At 45.6% G+C, this 19978-nt stretch overlaps 1 long non-coding RNA gene across 1 annotated transcript in view; it reads left to right on the top strand.

Annotated features, from left to right (window-relative positions):
* The window catches only part of LOC308480281, a 59760-nt gene that overhangs the window by 20719 nt on the left and 19063 nt on the right, over nucleotides 1–19978 (top strand). The window lies entirely within an intron of this gene.

Here is a 19978-nt window from a genome sequence, read left to right on the forward strand (position 1 = left end):
TCCTTCCTTCCTTCCTTCCTTCCTTCCTTCCATTCTTCCTGCAAAACAAGTTCAGTTATTTCAGTAGAACCCCATGATCAAATACCAAGTCATTCTCTCTCTCATTCATATATTTATATGTATATATTTATGTCAGAAAGAAAGCACAGAAAACGTCCCAGACGTCCTTTTCTTTTTGCCTGATTCGATGTAAGCTGTCTCTACATCCACATTGTGTGCTTATATTTGTATTGATTATTTCATTCAGTTTATTATGTGGTCCAAAGGTTTCAGGCAGTGGAGCTGGTGAAACCTCTTGCTTGCTTGCTTGCTTGCTTGCTTGCTTGCTGTGAGCTTCTATAAAATATAATTTACAGAGGGGCTGTTGAAAGGGGGGAAAACACTCAAAAATATTGGGCCCCTTAAAGGTTAACAAATTTATCGTGGCTTAGACTTTCACGGAATACAATCCTGTTCATCAGATCCATGAAATGTTATCCTGAGTTACAGGTATGCAAAATTAGATCCCCTCAAATCATTTTTATCAAGCATGTTTTTCCTTACTGGAATGTCCCCCTTAACCTTTTCCACCAAGGTAATATCTTGTGAGCTGCTTGACCTCATCTGGCAAACACAGACCTATCCCCAGTGCTAGCCAGTGCTAGATAAACAGAAGGGGAGGTGGGAAGAACTAAATGTATATTTTCCACATAGCCAAGAACCATAAAATAAGGGAAATAAGAATACACACACACAAACTCCTTGTTTCTGTTGCTCCAACCTTCCGTTAATAATTCTTGCAAATGTACAGCAAGGGATTGTGATTCGACAGCACGTTCCAAAAGAGGTTTCTGTGCCGTGTTATAAATAGATGCTCCTTCAGTGCACCACATATATACCCTAAGTTGCTCATACACAATAGAGGCACGTTTTACTCATGGATGAAACAATTCGCCGAAAGAAACAGAGAAGAGCCCATAAATTGCAATTGGCTTCAGGTTCAAAAATCACATGGTACGACCCGCTGACCTTCCATTCGGGAGGGAGGCTGTTATGTGTTTCTCGCCATGGTCCACCCACCGTTGGAGGGTGAAAAGGTTAGTCTCTGTTTCAAATGGCACAGCAGACATCTGACTATATTCTGTCATTAAGTGCAATATAGCACCATGGGAATGAAAAATACAACTAGCCGACATGGATTAAAATACAGATCTAAAAACTCAGGTCCCTGTTCTTGCCTGTGAAGGAATCTTTCTCTGCAATTCAGTCTTGGGTTTTCTTTTTTTTTAATCTCTAGGACATGGGTAGGCAAACTAAGGCCCGTGGGCCAGATCCAACCCAATCGCCTTCTAAATCCGGCCCGTGGACCGTCTGGGAATCAGCGTGTTTTTACATGAGTAGAATGTGTCCTTTTATTTAAAATGCAATTCTGAGTTATTTGTGGGGCCTGCCTGTTGTTTTTACATGAGTAGAATGTGTGCTTTTATTTAAAATGCATCTCTGGGTTATTTGTGGGGCATAGGAATCTGTTCATATTTTTTTTCAAAATATAGTCCGGCCCCCCACAAGGTCTGAGGGACAGTGCTGAAAAAGTTTGCTGACACCTGCCTAGGACCTGGAATCTACCTGGCATTCAACCCAAATTGAATAACAATGCAGTTCTTTATTTGTTTACCCAGAGGTAGGTCCCACTAAACTCAGTGGGAACTTACTCCCAAGTAGACAGCAGTGGGGGACAGTTTCCATTTAGTTAGGATTTTAATGTGAACATAACCTGCAGGTTCTTAGGCAATATATGAGCTGAAGCATAGCTGTCCTTCAAATTCACACTTCTACAAATGTTGTCTAGGCAGCAATGTACAAAAATGTGTGGTGTTAGGGGATAGTGTGGATAAAACCTTACATTAAAAACATTACAAAAATACATTAGGGAAATGCAGTATATATTTAATGAATTATATTAGGAGAAATGCTTGCATAAACGTGTATATTAGGCAAAACTGCATAGAGAATGTGCATGTTGTGATAAATCTGCACTAAATGATCCTAAAATTTCATGGCAATCTTTTTTTAGACCCAAAATGTGAACTGATGCTGAAATGTTCAAAGCTGAAATTAAGACTTCAGGAAAATGAGAAACCGAGAGAAACCAAAATTGGCAACTATGTCCATCCCAAAACCCAGGGAGGTACGTATAAGATTGCAGCCTTATAAAGACAAATCGATACACCTTTTTCCCACACCTGACTTTCAGGAGTTTATTCCACGACAGCTAACATTTTGCTAAATAGGTAAGAATACAAAATTGTTCCCTTTTCCCCCTGATATTTTTTTCTTTTCCATTTCTGGTGCTTTATTCGCTTATAATAATGGTAACAATTTTCACATACTTCCACAGTCAAGCCTTTATTATCTAAAAGATCAAATTTCAATTTATTTATTTTTCAAAAAAAAAAAAAGAAATGGAAAATAAATATAGATGCTACAGTAAATGGGGAATGATTGATATACGAATTCTCGGCTAGGGTCAGACATCACAAAAAGACACCCAAAATGCGCAGTGACAACTCTGCGTCCCATTAAGTTTTTATTGACAAATGTCAGAAGCAGGAGGTGGCTATTCTGTGAACAATCCCTTTCCAGGAAATATTAAGACTGCTTTTAAATATGCACAGATCTCAACTAGCATAATAAATGGTGACATTTTAATGTCCACCAGACCAGGAAGATAGCCGATATAATTTCTTTTCTTTTTCTTTTTCATAATAAAAAAAGATGACAACAACAGTATCTCAACCACTCCAACAAAAGACACTGATCTCAAATGCAGGGCCCAAATCAGTCCTGGGTGAAACTCAAGTAAGAGATATAGAACTTAAGCTGAGAATTGCACCAAAGCAGAACTGGACTCTCTTCACCCTTTAGCCAGCAACTGGCTGTGATTCCCAGGCAAGCCCTTTGACCTCCCGACCTTGTAGTCAACTGTGAAAATGGCTCCCATCTAACAAAGCCTTTTCCCCAACAAAGGTGGGGTCTCCATTTCCCTCCCCTCCCTCTTTTTCTGCACAAATTCAATGACTCAGCCCAGAGACCAGCTTCTGTAGGCGGTAGATCTAATAGTCTAATCCACAAATCAAAGTACTTGAATCTAAAGCAATCTAATCTGGCTAACCTCTGTGGGATTAAGCCTGCCATCCTGTACCCATTTACCTGGGAGCAAGTCCCAATGAACTGAATTGGACTTCTGAGTCGATATATACAGGGTTTTGCAAAGCCCAGCGCGTTGTCTGAACTGAGATTTCACAAAGGGTTGCTTAATAATGTGCATTAGGCCACCCTAGAGCAGGGTCGGGTGGGGAACAGAGACCTGAAACCTCCCCCAGGTCATACCATTCTCTGACTTTGCACTGTGCACTCCCGGAGTGCTTTTGCCTGGGTGAAATATTTTACTGAACTGTGGCGATGCCCCTTGCATTGAACTGTGTGTGTATATGGAACCTTTGCATAGCTGGACTGCAGCCTACTTATACAAAGGGGCACGAGTGGCACTGTGGTCTAAACCACTGAACCTCTTGCTGATCGAAAGGTCGGCAGTTTGAATCCCCATGACAGAGTGAGCTCCCGTTGCTTCATCCCAGCTCCTGCCAACCTAGCAGTTCGAAAGCATACCAGTGCAAGTAGATAAATAGGTACCACTGTCGCGGGAAGGTAAACGGCATTTCTGTGCACTCTGGTTTCCATCACGGTGTTCCATTGCACCAGAAGCAGTTTAGTCACGCTGGCCACATGACTCGGAAATCTTTCTGAGGACAAACGCCGACTCCCTCAGCCTGAAAGCAAGATGAGCACCGCAACCCCATAGTCGCCTTTGACTGGACTTAACCGTCCAGGGGTCCTTTACCTTTTACCTTTACCTACTTATAAGGTAAGAATCACATTCATTGCTCCACCTACTTTTGCTTCTGCCCCCCCACCACCACTGGCATGCAGCCCCCTGAAGAACTGCCCACAAGGGCATGCAGCCCTTGGACTGATAGAGGCTTCCTGTCCCTAGCACATTTTGTTGTTGTTGTTGGCAGCTGTTGTGAGAGACAACAGAGTGCACCTCCAGTGATGGTGCCAAATTGCTGTGTTAGCAACACCAAAATGACACACACACACCGGGGCACAAGCCTGGGTCTCAGCCTCACTGATGTGGTCCAAAGGAAAGCAGAGCAAAACGTTTGGCACCAGCTTAGCTGCAGGACTTGCCGGAAGGAGGTGTACAAGGTGCCATCCAGCTATTTTAGTGTCAGGCGTGGAGAGTCCTCCCCTCCCTTCAGTGACTTCACAGATAAGAATTAATGAGCGGCTGATAGATTTATAGTCCTTTTATTACAGCATCATGTTGTGAGCACAAATACACAGCTCTCCACAAGGAGGGCAGTTGGCTAGTCTAATCCGACTTCCACAGCATTTTGGGTGCCAAAGGGAAGTTCCTCACTGCCTCTGACTCCTTTGCTCTCTGATACGTTTGGACCTCCAAGTCCATGATGAGGGGGGGTACCCCATGCTCTCAAGTGACGTCTCAACTAGCTGCCCCCTCTCTTCTGGTTCTGATGTCGTTATCTTGTAACTGGGTAACTCCCCGCTAAGCTGTTCAGCTCCTGTCTCTCTCTCTCTCTGCTTCTGAACACACTGTGGACAAGGGGGGGCGCGGCTCTTCCCCCTCCAGCTCTCCATCGAAGAGAAGCTGGTCTGCCATAGAATGCATTCCCCAGTCCATTCTTCAGACCATTCCCTGACACTTAGGGACTCCGCTCTGGATTGGTGCAGGCTTTGGTCCTTAGCTTCTCCCGAAGATATTTCACAAGGCAAAGGAGGTTTAGGAGCTGAGTTTTCCTTCTCCAAGGTGGGCTACCTTCCCAGGTTGATGATCCTCACCTGCTCCTCCCTTTCCTGTACAGCACGCTCAGAAACCGCCTTCTTGACCACTAGAACCACTATTGGTCGTGTCCGCTCAGGAACACTGGGGATCATCTAGTCCATCTCCTTGCAACGCAGGAATATGCCGCTGTCTCATACGGGGATCAAACCTGCAATCTTGGCGTTATCAGCACTATGCTCTAACCAGCTGAGCTATCCAGACAGGTTGGAAAACTTCACTGCAAAATTCAGAGAAGTGTGAATTTCAAAGAATGGGCGTGTTTCAGTTTGTGGATTTTTCCAGAAACTGCAGATCCAATAAGTTCATCTTTAAAAACAAACTGAATTTCATTTCTTTCCATCCCTAATCATAAAGTTATAGCAAGAAAAAAAATTACACGAGTTAAGGCTGTAGTCTGCCCATTCCTGCTCTAAAATACATTATTTGCTCTATAAGACTCACTTTTTCCCTCCTAAAAAGTAAGGGGAAATGTGTGTGCGTCTTATGGAGCGAATGCAGGCTGCGCAGCTATCACAGAATCCAGAACAGCAAGAGGGATTGCTGCTTTCACTGTGCAGCGATCCCTCTTGCTGTTCTGGCTTCTGAGATTCAGAATATTTATTTTCTTGTTTTCCTCCTCCAAAAACTAGGTGCGTCTTGCGGTCTGGTGCGTCTTATAGAGCGAAAAACTTGCATGAGGCAAGGAACCAAAATGAGGCTTTTGTTTCCTGAAGGAATTTAAGACAGTGATGCTTGTTTCTCAGAAAGATACGACCTGGCTGGGAGAGTTTGATGTTAAAGCAGAGGTCTGAGGATCGGTCACATTACAAATTAAACATAACTTTCCCCCTCTGACTTGTAGATAGATATTGTTTCACCAGACTGTGACACCAAGGCAGTAAGTGTGTATTTAGTTATGGGTCAAAGGTTTAAAATTAAATCAAATAGAGAAATTGAGTCTTGACAGAAGCAAACGGGATAATGTCTTGACTTCCCCAATGATGCAGTTCCACATTTGGATAAATCATTCCAAAGTAAGCATTTAGCCTCTTTTCCCCCGCAATCACTATTACTAAGAACAAAATGGGAGCTGAGGACAGAGGGAAAGAGTTTTGACAAGATAAATAGCATATGGGTGCTGTTGTCAGCCACAGACATATCTGACTGCTTGTTCAAATCTCTGAGCAGCAGCAGAGGGCTGGGAGGGGAACAGAGCGAGGAAAACAGGAACTGGGAACATGTCCTTATTAATGATATATGTGGGGAAACGCATCTCAGTGTCGGCTGACATCGCTGATGCATCAGCATAAAATTAGGTGTGAGCAAGAGTGTCACGTGGTTAAACAACTCAGATCGCAGCTTGCATGTATACTGGTGACCTCAAATAGCAAACAGTACACAGCAATGTGTATTGAATTCTGTAGTTCTGTAGTTCTGAGGATTTGCTTTTCTTTGATCCATAGCTAATACTTGGTTGGTTGGTTGGTTGGTTGGTTGGTTGGTTGGTTGGTTGGCATCCATCTGTCTCCAGAGACAATGGAGGAGTGCATCTTTAGGGATGAAGCCCAACTGTTGGAAGATTACAGCGCCTGCTGCAACTGAAGAGACTGATTCCTGCATTGCAGAGGGTTGGACCAGATGACCCTCAAGGTCTCTTCCAGCTCTACCATTCTATGATTCCTTGATCTCAGGAGCCATCGATGATACAGGAGAGACATGTTTTGTTGCAGCTGGAGCAGATGAAGACATCCAGTTGTGCTGCTGCAGGTGCACCATGGCTGTTGTTCTCTTTGCTCTCCTCCATGTGATCGTTTCTCCTCTGGTCACTGCTATAGATGCATGACCTGTCTGTCTGTCTCTAGGCAGGGATTTGATGTTGCCAGCTTCCATGTCATATTTGCAGAAAGATGATGATGATGATAGAGCCCTCCTGGATCAGGCCAAAGGTCCATCTAGTCTCACATCAAGCAACCATTGGGAAACCCACAAGCAGGACCCGTGCCAGAATGTTCTCCCCACTGGACTTCCTTCATGAGAAACACCCCATAGTCAATTAGATGTTGACTAGATGTCAGCTAGAAGTTGTTAGATGTTGACTATATGACAATATTAAATGCCAGTTCATGGCCTGCAACCTGGACTCCCAAACGATTGTAGAAGAAGACATTTCAGGCATCAAGGCCCTTGATAATGTGAAAGAGCCTTTTCTTGGAACATCTTAGGAAGCATCTACAAAGGCTTGCAGAAATCTTCTTGGACGGAGAGGCGGATGAACCCAATAGACCATGCTTTCTTTAGCCCCTGCTTTTGAGAAAGTCCCCTTCCAACATCCTCAGATTCCACTGGTGGCTTCTCAGAAATCCCCACAGAACTGGATGCTCTTCATTTGCTGCATGCCAGTGTCAGAGACAACAAGCGGCAAGGGAGGATTCTTGAAGTGTACACCCCTGGAGCAGAGCACTGACCACATATCTCTTTCAGGCTTGTGGTACCTACACACTGCACACACTGCATGCATATTTCAACCCTCAGTAGGCTTCAAACTAGTTCTGGAACAAGGCTTGATTGGATTATTCCATGATGATCTTCAATACTGTTTGCCTGCCAAGATCTCCAATCTATCCATGGCCAATACTGCAAGAACTCCATAAGCTGTTCTAAGGCCACCAGGCAGAGGCTCCTGTGTATGCATTAGTTAAAAAGACAAAGACCAAGGCTGACATCAATGCATCATCCACTCCTGCTCATTCCCATCCCTGATCTGCAGTCTGCCTTCCTTCCCATGCCTGCAGCACTAGCCTGCAGCACTAGCGAATGCAACAAAATTGAAAATATTTGCAAATGGACAACCATTGCAAAATTGACATGCAATTTCTAAAGGCATGCATTTTCAAGGCAGCACCTCCATGTGGATCTTTGCAGAACGACTGATAAGTGAGTAATGAAGTTACTGTGTGATTAACATGGTGAAGAGGATCTCATGCTTTTGCCCAGATGCAGAACCGTGGAAAATGAACAGCCTTGATCGTTCCATGAAATGGAACAGCTCAATAATCTTTGACTATGTGATAGTTTTCATCCACAGTGTTGAAGACAGTACAATAGAGGCACTGATACTGCACTTTCATCTTCCATAAGCAAGCTTCTCAGGGTTTTGCAGTACATTAAAAAAAAAAAGACGCTAACCTACAAAACCAGTTTGATCAGAGATAACAGTGGAACCAAAACAGTTAATGGCTTCTTTTGTCTAGAGATGCAGCTCTGTTGTCCGAATGATACCAGATTATGACAGCAAAATCCTCTTGTCCATCAAACATCGTGCCACAAAAAGAATTGTTAGCTTTTACAGTGCAACAGAGTCCTTTATGTTGTTTATGGAAAACAGTGGGTGTCCTGTGGATATACATGTATCACCGTGTTCTGTTTGGATAAAGAACGTTATATAACCTACACATCAAGCAAGCAACCTAGCAAGCAGCGGAGGAAGAGGCTATTTTGATGTCTCATGCAACATTAACAGATTAAGCACTGCGGCGGGGGGCAGGGGGGAATTGGTGAATCACTGGAAAAGAGGGCATCAAATAAAACAGCTGGCTGCTCTCACCCCCGCCCCAAGTAAGAGTGTTCTTATTGTGGCAAACTTCAAAGCGAGTGGGTGACTTGTGATGGGTTGGGTGCTCTGTACCTGCTGAGTTATGAATACGCAGGGCATTGTGGAAGCTACATACACAGAAGAGGAAGGGGAAATATTCCAAGGAAATCAGAGAAGCAACCCCAAACTGCCCCAGAACATATGGAGGAACTCGGAAGAGCATCCCCTGTGGGTTTTAGTTGTGCAAGTAAATATTAATCTGGGGACAAAGGGGTGCAACGGGTGGAGATCAAAAGAATGATTCTCGTTCCTGTAGAGAGAAGGAGGTGCTTTGATGTCCCAAATTCCTGCCTTCAGAGACTAATGAAGTGAAATTGGGACATGATGACACCTCAGAAGGTTTGAAAGCCTTTAACACAACGGCATATTTTTAGGTTTACCTTTTCTTGGGGAAAATAAGTGATACATTATACTTCATTCCCATTGACTAGGTTCTGAGTGTATAAAAATATTTTTTCCTATGCAGTTAAAATGTTGATGAAGAGAAATAAGGGTGTAGAACATGAGGACAGTTGTGCATCTTATTCTGGATTCTAGGAAGGGTTTTAGGACCATGGCTGCATGAAAAGACAACAAATCGTATTCAAGGGGAATAGTGCAGGAAATGTGCCACTCTCCTCTCCTCTCTCACTTAGTATCATCCATTTCCCTGGTGCTTATCTTCAAGGCATTTACCAGTATAGTACGTTTGCTTACTCATCCCCTAATTGCAGATTTCATCGGTAGCAGGTAAAAAGAGATGGCTGTGATTTTCTGTTGTCTATGCTCTGGTAACCTCTAAGTTAGATTGCTGCAATGTGTTGTATGTAGGGCTGCTTCTGAAGATGGTTCAGAAACTTCTGCTGGTACAAAATTTGGCAGCCAGGTTGCTCACCGGGCAAGGATTGGGCTTGAGCAATTGACGCTGATCCTGGCCTGACTGCACTGACAGCCAATTCAAAGTGCTGGTTTAAAACTATAAAGTCCTAAACAACTCAGGACCGCAATAAATCAAGGATCATTCCTCCCAATCTGAACCTGAACCTACCCATAGCTTGCGATCACCACCAGAGGCCCTTATTTGTGTGCCTCCTCCCAGAGAAGTCTGGAGGGTGGCAACATGAGAACAGGGCCTTTTCAGCAGTGGTTCCCCATTTGTGGAATGCTCTCCCCAGGAAGGCTCATCTAGCTCCTTCATTACACACCTTTGGGTGCCAGGCGAACACATTCCTCTTCAAACCAGGCCTTTTAAATGTATGGCGGGGTATTGAATTGTTTTTGTTTTTCTTATGTATTTTGTTTATTTATCTTGTATTTGTACAAGTTCTCCACATTTCTGCATCAGTTTGTTGTTATTATTTATTGAAGTCCTCGTGTAAGTTCATCAGCACTTTAGTGCAAATTTCTCCCTATATACACATTCATTTGCAATTTTTCCCTGCTGTACACATTTTTGTGGTGCAGTTTCCCTTATATAACACATTTTTGTATGCTGATTTCACTAATATATGCATTTTTAGGCACAATTCAGAACACGCATTATTTGGCTGGAAAACTGCATTCGTAAAAGTTCAAATGTTGAATGATGGCTGTGTTTTGTTTCCTGGTTTGTTTCAAAAAGTGTGAATTCTGTACGTTTGCCTTTAAGCATGAACTGAATCCATTTTCTCCTCCATCCCTATGAGATGGCCGTGTGTACTTCTTGTGGAAGAGCATTCCCAGCCTCTGGGACTGCAGCTGAAGAGGACCTCCTACCATGGCCTCATTGATAGTCCTTACATGCTGAGCTGGAGCTCAGTGGTAGAGAATGGAAGCAGTCTCAAGTTCAGCTGAGGACTAAAGTAGCTAGAGCAGGCATTTCCAAACTCAGCCCTTCAGATGTTTTGGGACTACAATTCCCATCATCCCTGACCACTGGTCCTGTTAGCTAGGGATGCTGGGAGTTGTAGTCCCAAAACATCTAGAGGGCCGGGTTTGGGGATGCCTGAGCTAGAGTAACTTCAGCTTTCCTTGGGAACTCTCCAAGGTCCTGCAGAGCCATCCTCTGCCTGGAAGCTACTTTTGTGATGCTGAATTAATACTCCTTGTTTCATGTGCTACCTTCCTTCACTGTCTCCTTCAAAACTTGCCACACATCTATGGGCTCCTAGCATGACTAGAACAGGACACAAAAGGCTCCCATAGACATCACCTTGTAAACAGTTCATAAACGCGGCAGAAGCTAATGGGGGGCTCAAACGTCTGCTGTTTGAGCAGCTACATATAGGAAACTGCTTCATACTGAGTCGAACCTATTGATCCATCTAGTTCCGTATTGTTCACCCTGGTTGGCAGTGTCTCTCCAGGTGTTCAGTTCTTCCAGCCCTACCTAGAGATGCTAGAGATTGAACCTGAGACCTGAGGCATGCAAGGCAGATGCTCTACCATTGAGCTATAAAGGTAAAGGGACCCCTGACCATTAGGTCCAGTCGTGGCCAACTCTGGGGTTGCAGCGCTCATCTCGCTTTATTGGCGGAGGGAGCCGGCGTACAACTTCCGGGTCATGTGGCCAGCATGACTAAGCCGCTTCTGGCGAACCAGAGCAGCGCACGGAAACGCTGTTTACCTTCCCACTGGAGCGGTACCTATTTATCTACTTGCACTTTGACTTGCTTTCGAACTGCTAGGTTGGCAGGAGCTGGGACCGAGCAATGGGAGCTCACCCCGTCGCGGGGATTCGAACCGTCGACCTTCTGATCAGCAAGTCCGAGCCTCTGTGGTTTAACCCACAGCACCACCCACGTCCCCATTGAGCTATAGCCCTTCTCCAATAAACATAAGAAGCTGCCTTATACCAAATCATACCATTGGTCCATGTAGCTTAGTACTGTCAACAATGACTGACAGTGGCTCACGATGATTTCAGGCAGGGGACATTCTCAGCCCTATCTGAAGACGATGAGGAGTGAACCAGGGACATTCTGCAAGCAAATCACTGAGCTTCAACTCTTCCATGAGCATGAGAAGCGCAGGTGTTGCCATCTATGAGCTCCTGATCTTACCTGCCACTCATCTCTCCCCTGTTAGAGAATAGATGGTGCCATGCTGTGACTAATCTTTGAAGAGTCAGCACAAAGAAAAACATTTCCCATTCTTCCTATCACCTCTCTTCCTTGCTCATTTAGCCCAGATCTAACCTGAATAGACTTAGTAGGCATAGCGTGAGATCCAGCAGGAGAGAGCTACGAGCGCAGCCAGGCTTTTCCCTATCATTGGCAATGGAATTGACTGGAACGCTTAGTTCTTTGCCTGCTACAGGCAAGCAATACAAGACCTGGCTGCACATGCAGTTCTTTGGATTGAAGCCACGGGGCACCATAGCAAGAGAAGGCATTGCATACATATGCAGCACCCATTGAAACAAAGGTCTTGTAGCCATCGATAGCCTGGTCCTCCTCTAATCCTCTTTTAAAGCCACCAAATTTGCAAGTTCGACATGCATTGTCCATCTCCTCCTCTCTCTTTAAGCAAGCACAATTTGGACAAAGAGGAGCCTTGGTAACCTGAATTAGTTTCAAAAGGGAAATGTTAGGCACATTCACCCCATGGAACATGAATCAGGTCCTGCAAGAACTGTTCCCTGCTCTACTTTTTACCTGGGAAGGTGGGGCCCCAAGTGATTTAAGCATCAAAAGCTGCCGATGTTGTAAGCCGCCTTAAAAAGGTAAAGGTAAAGGACCCCTGACAGTTAAGTCCAGTCACAGACAACTCTGGGGTTGCGGCGCTCATCTCACTTTACAGGCCGAGGGAGCCAGCGTTTGTCCACAGACAGTTTTTCCAGGTCATGTGGCCAGCATGACTAAGCCACTTCTGGTGAAACCAGAGCAGTGCACGGAAACGGCATTTAATAGGTGGTATCTATTTATCTACTTGCACTGGCATACTTTCAAACTGCTAGGTTGGCAGGAGCTGGGACAGAGCAACGGGAGCTCACCCTGTCGCAGGGATTCAAACCGCTGACCTTCTGATCAGCAAGCCCAAGAGGCTCAGTGGTTTAGACCACAGTGCCACCCGCATCCCTCTTGCCGCCTTAAGTGTAGTTTACTATGGAAAGGCAGTCTAAGTGACGATGCTGAAATCCCACCTCACCCATACTCTTGTGCCTGGGAAGCTGGAGTTTTGCTCACAGGTACAGAAGTTGCAGCAGGGCTCTGGGAGTGAAACCCTTCCACATGGCGCTACCAAACTGAGGCCACAAACTGTTGTTTCAGCGGGTGCGGGAGGCAGCCTTTATTAAGAAGGGCATGATATGCCTGCTTTCAAGCACTCTTCGTCAGGGGAACATTTATCCCACAAGCCTCCTTTCGTGCTCTCCAAGAGGAGCTGCCTAAGGAATGGAGCCTGGCAAGAGTCATCTTCCTGGCAATAATAATCTGCAAATTTGTGACCTCAAGATCTGAAAATGCACTCCACGCATTGAAGAGAAAATGGATGTTTTGATTGAAGTTAATACTGAAAAATACGCTCGCATTTAACACCGGCAGACATCTGAAGAAGCGGCTTGCTTGTTTACATTGCGCTCACTCACATGATATGAAGTGAGCATGCTGTCGCTTTCCATCATGTGATGCAGGTTATAAAGTCTGCTTTCAGGATGCCTGGAAACTTTTCCACCTTGCAGCAAGGAGCAGAGGTGCTGGGTGGAAAGGAGGACAGAGCCCTTGCATTTTCTTCTTTCTTTTTTCGGTTCAGCACATTCAGCATCCTGTTGTCCCAATGGTCAACCAGCTGCCTATGGGAAACCCACAAACAGGATCCAAGCAAAATAGCACTCTCCCGATTTGTGATTGTCAGCTACAAGTATTCAAAGGCTCACTGCTTCCAACCGTAAGTAGGGGGAGTACATGATGCTGAAGGGATTGTTCTCTGGTGAGCCTCCGACAAGCCATAGCTCCTACTGCAGGAGTGGCTGACATGTTGCCTCCAGATGTTGTTGGACTACAACTCCCATCATCCCTGACTACTGGCTCTACTGATTGGGGCTTCTGGGAGGGGTAGTCCAACAACAGCAAGCCTTTGCTGAAGGATGATCCTGGCCTGGCCACTGTTTTGGTTTTGGAACTGTTATTTTAATATTTTTAAATTGTGTTTTAATATAAATCGTATCTTCTTCCATATTTGCACGTTTGTATGTTCTTTTGAATATTAAGCACTTAAGAGGTTTTCAGAATAAATAAACCTATGGGGCAGGGTTTGCCTAAAAAGCCACATGAGTTCCCCCCCCCCCGCACCCGCCTGAATTTGGCTTTAGGGCATTGTGTGAACCCCCAGAAGAGCATAAAATGGGACACGAAGGGAGTTCATTCTGTCGGGCAAACTGATATGCTTGTACAGCCAGAATGTTTGTAACAGCATGTAATTCTGCCCATTGAGTGTACCCCCTTGACTGCTCCTGTCCTTTAGAATCCAGCTACCAAGTGAGGCAGCCCATAGATCAAATTTCCCCAACTCAGTACCCTCCAGTGACTCATAGGATGGATCCAAATTGCTGTGCAGGTGGGGTGCTGTTGCTTAGTGGAAGGGACAATGTGGTGAACACTCACAGGCACACCAGATTGGTTCCACCAGTGCATTTGCACCGCACTGACCTCCCTGCTGTTCTCATATGCCTTTAAGGCAGCTTCTTCTTCTTCTTCTTCTTCTACTACTACTACTACTATCAAACAGCATAAAAATGTTTTCAAACCAAGAAATAAAAATAGAGACTGACCAACTTGCTGATCAAGTCTCCTGGCCATGCTGCTATTGCATCTGAGCAGTTCAAGCTAAGACTGTTTGCGCAACAACCTTGCCCAAATAAACAGCACCAACTTTCCACCAATATATGTCTGCATCCGCATTTTGTGAAAAGCTGGAGCAAACAGGTATCACCATCTTTATTACTTGAGAAACTACGGGTTGTTGTATTAGCAATTGCTGCGGTCAGCTCTCACATTTCTCTCTGCTAACATTCAGCTGGGAAAAGTCTAGGACTCAGAACCTTGATGCCCGAGGTAGAAAACCCACTTAATCTCCACTGCCCAAATTAATTGCTGTTGTTGCTGTTCAACAATTTGACATTTTTTGTCCATGAATGGAGACCCAAACCAGCTATTTGCTTCTTTAGCCATCCTCTGCCCAAATGGTAGGGACGATTCCTTCCAGACCGCACAGAGAAATGAATAATGTCCACAGTGTTTCAGAAACAGAGTGAAGTTCCATCAAAAATATGTGCTGCGCAGTTTTGATGGCAAGATTTATATAGTTTGCAAGAGACAATTTGTGGTTTTATTGTAGTCAATATTTTTTCATCTTCAGCCCGTCAAGAGCTCCTCAACAGTGCAATGCGAAGGGAATCACACTGGGGGAAGTCTAAGAACAATTTGAGGGCATAGGGATAGCCTGCAATTATTCCTCGTTCCTTATTTAAAGAAGGACCTCCATATAACCCACATGTCTGCTTCTTGTTGATCACATTTTAAAGAAATAAAGATGCAAGGGGAAGGGAATTCCTACAGCAAATGTCAAATCATTAGAAATTACAGCACTGTTTAAGGGAAACAACAGGAAAGATCTTTTCTCGCATTACCTAGATTCAAACCTAACCCAAACCTATAATGCTCCAAATGCCAATTCAAAACCCAGATATTTTATTTTCAAGGAGGTTTTTTAAAAAAATCCCAACTAAGCCAAACTTGCTTCCTCTGATCAATACCACCCCCAAAAAAGGAAACAGGAAATTCTGCCACTTGCTGGAACTGGATGATGGAAGAAAACATCATCAGATGATCAAAGCCTCATCATTAATCCAACACACACACAAACACACATTTTTCCTTTACTGCTAAACGGTTAACATGGTTGAAGTTGGCCGCAGCTGGGTTTCAGCGCATTATCTGCAGATCGCAATCCTGTGGCAAGAATCGTCTGTTACCGGGGCTGCCTTGTCAGCAAGTTGACAAGAGCTCATTGCATTGACAAATGGACTTAGGACCAATGGTTTGTTGGGTAGGTGGGGGGGGGGTTAATAAAAAGAGAGAGGGGAGGAGGAGGTGTTGGTCACCCAGTCTAAGTGGCAGAAGAGGTAAGAAATGGGGTGACCACATCAGCCACAACCCACAGAAGAGCAGGCGAGATAGCCCTTTTGTTGTCCACCGACCGGGTCTCTCTCCTCCTCCTCCTCCTCCTCCTCCTCCTCCTCCTGCGTGGTGTCCCTGCACACAGAAGGCACGCGTAAAAATCCATGTCCGTCCACTAATAGTTAAGACCTTTCCGTTCGGAGGCAACTGTTTCTAATTTGGGTGATTCCGCTCGGGCCTCTCTCCCAGCAGTCCTGAGGCAGAGCTGCCCTCTTCTGTCCTTGTGGGGGTTCTGCAGGCATGTTCGGGGAGAGCTGGGGGGGGGAAGGAGGGAGGGAGGGAGGTGGGGAGGCGTTGCCGAGAGGGTGGGTTAAATTGGGACAGTGTCAGCTCCAGTGAGCATCACCATTCCTGTTGCCATGGAAACGGGAGGGGGGGCGGCGGCAGCGGCTGCCACCACAGAGGCTTGTGGGAAGGGATGTGACTGCAGAGGTGCAGCCGAACGCCTCATTGCCTTGCAGGGAAGATGGGAAGGGCTCTGGGATGTGGGGGGTGGGGGGTGGAGAGAGTGAGGAGGGCTTGCAAATTCCCTTCTTACAGATCCTACCAAATATCCCGTAAGAGGAGCTCCCAAGGAATTCGGAGAATTTAGACGTAGAGAGGGGGTGAACCTCTCTCTCTTCCCCCGCCTTTGCTCCTTAATTGCCAATATTTTGTGCATTCTGCTACATGTGAGATTAAACAAGAGAATGAGTGCCCAAGGGACCTTCGAATAGCCTCCCACCCCCAGTCTATTGCAGGGGGCTAGCAAAAGCCTGGGTGTTGAAAGCCTTGTTTATATTGCTACAACCTCAGCTTACCAGGGATGGTAATTAGCCAGCCCATTAAATCCACCTAGGCTCAGGACTCCCTAATTAGCTCATTTCAGATTCTTTTCAAGTCATATTTCTCCTATTAAGCATCTGCAGTGGCGCAAAGCCATGTGCTTCTTGGTAACTGGTTGGCTTGGAAGAGTCATTAAGCCCTCTCTTTGAAGATGACTCGGACAATAATAATAACGATGAAGTGGGATAAACAAAAGGGGAGGAGAAACAAAATTAAAATTGCTGATGTTCCTGCAGCAAAGCTAGCCCGTCGTGGGTTTGTTGAGCTTGCTCGATGTTGTCTTTTTGAAGATGCAACCACAGGAGAACCCGACCACATATGGATCACGGAAGAATGAGGTGTGTCCACACAGGATAGTTGTTATGTACTGAGTTGAATAGGATCCAAAATGCAGCAGTCTGATTGGTCCTAGAGCAATAGGATTCATAATGCAGCAGTCTGATTGGTCCTAGAACAATAGGATCCAGAATGCAGCAGTCTTATTGGTCCACAGGAGGCACCCAATCCAGCTCCAGGTGGAAGTGAATCCGCAACCTGATTGGCCTACAGGAGAATCCCGGAATTAGCCAGTCACATGGGGCCCATTGTGTAAATAATGTATATAAAGCAGACATTCTGGGGGAACTTCCATTCCTCCTCACCACTATGAGCTGAATAAAGAGCATGAAATCCACTCTTGACTCCAAGTATATTTCAATAGTAAAAGCACCTGTGAGCAGGAGTGGCTTGCTTGGGGGAAAAGAGTCACAGCTATAGTCTCCTGAGAGCAATGTATACTGCTGGTTACCAGCAGGGGTTGAAGGGGGCAGCAAGGGTGAGGTTGCATGGGTGCACCAGCAGAGCAGTCCAGTGTTCCTGCCCCACCCGGGCAGCAGTGGCCTGGCTGTCACCTCACCCTTTCTGGTATGTGGCAGTGAAGCTACTGCCCAGAAGCTATGGCCTGCTGCAAAAGTCACTTCTGCCTTGGAGCCTGCCTCATGCTCAGAGGTGGTGCATCTGCTTTGCATGCAGAGAACACCCCAAAGTCAGTCTGCAACATCTCCAGGTTGGATTCCCTGCCTGAAATCCTGGAGAGCTGCTGCCAAACAGTGTAGACCAGCGGTTCTCAACCTGTGGGTCCCCAGATGTTGTTGGACTACAACTCCCATCATTCCTGCTGGCTAGGAATGATGGGAGTTGTAGTCCAACAACATCTGGGGACCCACAGGTTGAGAAACACTGGTGTAGACCATGGGTAGGCAAACTAAGGCCCAGGGGCTGGATCCGGCCCAATCGCCTTCTCAATCCGGCCTGTGGACAATCTGGGAATCAGCGTGTTTTTACATGAGTAGATGTGTGCCCTTTTATTTAAAATGCACCTCTGGGTTATTTGTGGGGCCTGCCTGGTGTTTTTACATGAGTAGAATGTGTGCTTTTATTTAAAATGCATCTCTGGGTTATTTGTGGGGCATAGGAATTCGTTCATTTTCCCCCAAATATAGTCCGGCCCCCCACAAGGTCTGAGGGACAGTGGACCAGCCCCCTGCTGAAAAAATTTGCTGACCCCTGGTGTAGACAATATTGAGCAAGGGTCAGACTCGGCATTGTCTTGTGTTCCAATGTGTGAATGCTACTAATCCTTGTTTCGAGTTACGTGTGTTGGAATTCTGCCTGGGTCAGAGGAATGTGCCACAAGCGTAGGCACCGGCAGATATTCCTGTCGACCTCCCCGCGTCTCCCAACCTCTGCTGATAAGCAGGCGAGGTCCGGCGATTCTTCTCAGATGTATGAGAGGAACACACCGTTCTTCCTCTCTCCCCTTTGGTGTCCCCAGGGAGGGGAAAGAAGCAGACAGAAAACTATTTACATCATTTATTTCTGCCTCTTACATCAGTACAGAGAATCATGTCTGCACTCAACAACAGCAAGAAGAAAACTCCTCCCAAGTACATCCAGTACGGGTCATATGACACACACACACACTGAGCTAACATCCGGTGCTCAGTACAGAATGGACTGCCCCTTTGTTCCCATGGCAACAGTCACAAACATCCTGTCTGGCTTTCCAGCCACAAGCAGCTGGCTGAGCTGCTAGAGCCTTTGCTTGCTGCAGCATTGGTGCTTTATGGTAACAACGTGGAGGGTGAAAATTAGGGGAAATAGGGAAATGCTATATACACATTTAGGGGCATGGGTGGCGCTGTGGGCTAAACCACAGAGCCTAGGGCTTGCCGATCAGAAGATTGGCGGTTCGAATCCCCGCAATGGGGTGAGCTCCCGTTGCTCGGTCCCAGCTCCTGCCAACCTAGCAGTTCAAAAGCACATCAAAGTGAAAGTAGATAAATAGGTACCGCTCCAGCGGGAAGGTAAACAGCGTTTCCATGCGCTGCTCTGGTTCGCCAGAAGCGGCTTAGTCATGACCCGGAAGCTGTACGCCGGCTCCCACGGCCACTAAAGTGAGATGAGCTCCACAACACCAGAGTCATCCGCAACTGGACCTAATAGTCAGGGGTCCCTTTACTTTATCTTTATATACACATTTGATGCACTTTTTAATGCAAAAAAAAATTAAGCAATGTGAACTAAAGTCTCTTCTGCAGCCCTTCCAATATTAGGGGCCCCTGGATCTTAAGCTTAATTAGTTTCATAGTAGACCTCCCCCCATGACCCTCAGGGTCCCCTCCCACAACTCTACAATAATATGATTCTAGCCAATCTATGCCTGAAACATAATCTGCAAAAATAAAGAAATACCCAATAGAAACAATGCATTGCTTAGCCCCATTGCCTAATGTTCCTAAGGGTCAATTTCTGAGTTGTTGTCTGAAACAAGAGGCAGTCAGTGTGGAACAATTTTTGGGGGCGGGGCTATTAAGCCCACAATACACAAGAACACACACACACACGCCTTAAAATATAACAACATCTCTTAACCCTGATTATTCAGGTGGAGAGTGGTTAAGTATGGTTGCCATGGAAACAAATTTTGCTGATCAGGAAATATTAATTTCTATTTTAGGTAACTCTTTGATCTTTGTCCCAATCCTCCAGCTGGTTTAGCTAAAGTACTTGGGTTCTAAATGGGCTGTGCTTGGGGCTTTTTTTACTTTGGTGGGGGGAAGACAAGTAAGGGTGGGGACATACAATGGAGGTTTACAACATTAGGTACAGTGTGGAGAATGCGAATAGAGAGAGATTTTTCTCCCCGGCTCTTTCACAATACTAGAACTAGGGGTCGTCGGTGGAATTCATTGCTGGTAAATTCAGGGCAATCAAAGGGAAGTACAAAAAAAATGCACTGTATTTATGGACTTCATTCCTACTGTTCTAAGGCTGGTGGCCACATAGGTAAAGGTAAAGGTAAAGGGACCCCTGACCATTAGGTCCAGTTGTGGACGACTCTGGGGTTGCGGTGCTCATATCGCTTTATTGGCCGAGGGAGCCGGCGTACAGCTTCCGGGTCATGTGGCCAGCATGACTAAGCCACTTCTGGCGAACCAG

The sequence above is a fragment of the Podarcis pityusensis genome, assembly GCF_964106645.2.
Source record: "Podarcis pityusensis genome assembly, chromosome: 6".
NCBI classification, from domain to species: domain Eukaryota; kingdom Metazoa; phylum Chordata; class Lepidosauria; order Squamata; family Lacertidae; genus Podarcis; species Podarcis pityusensis.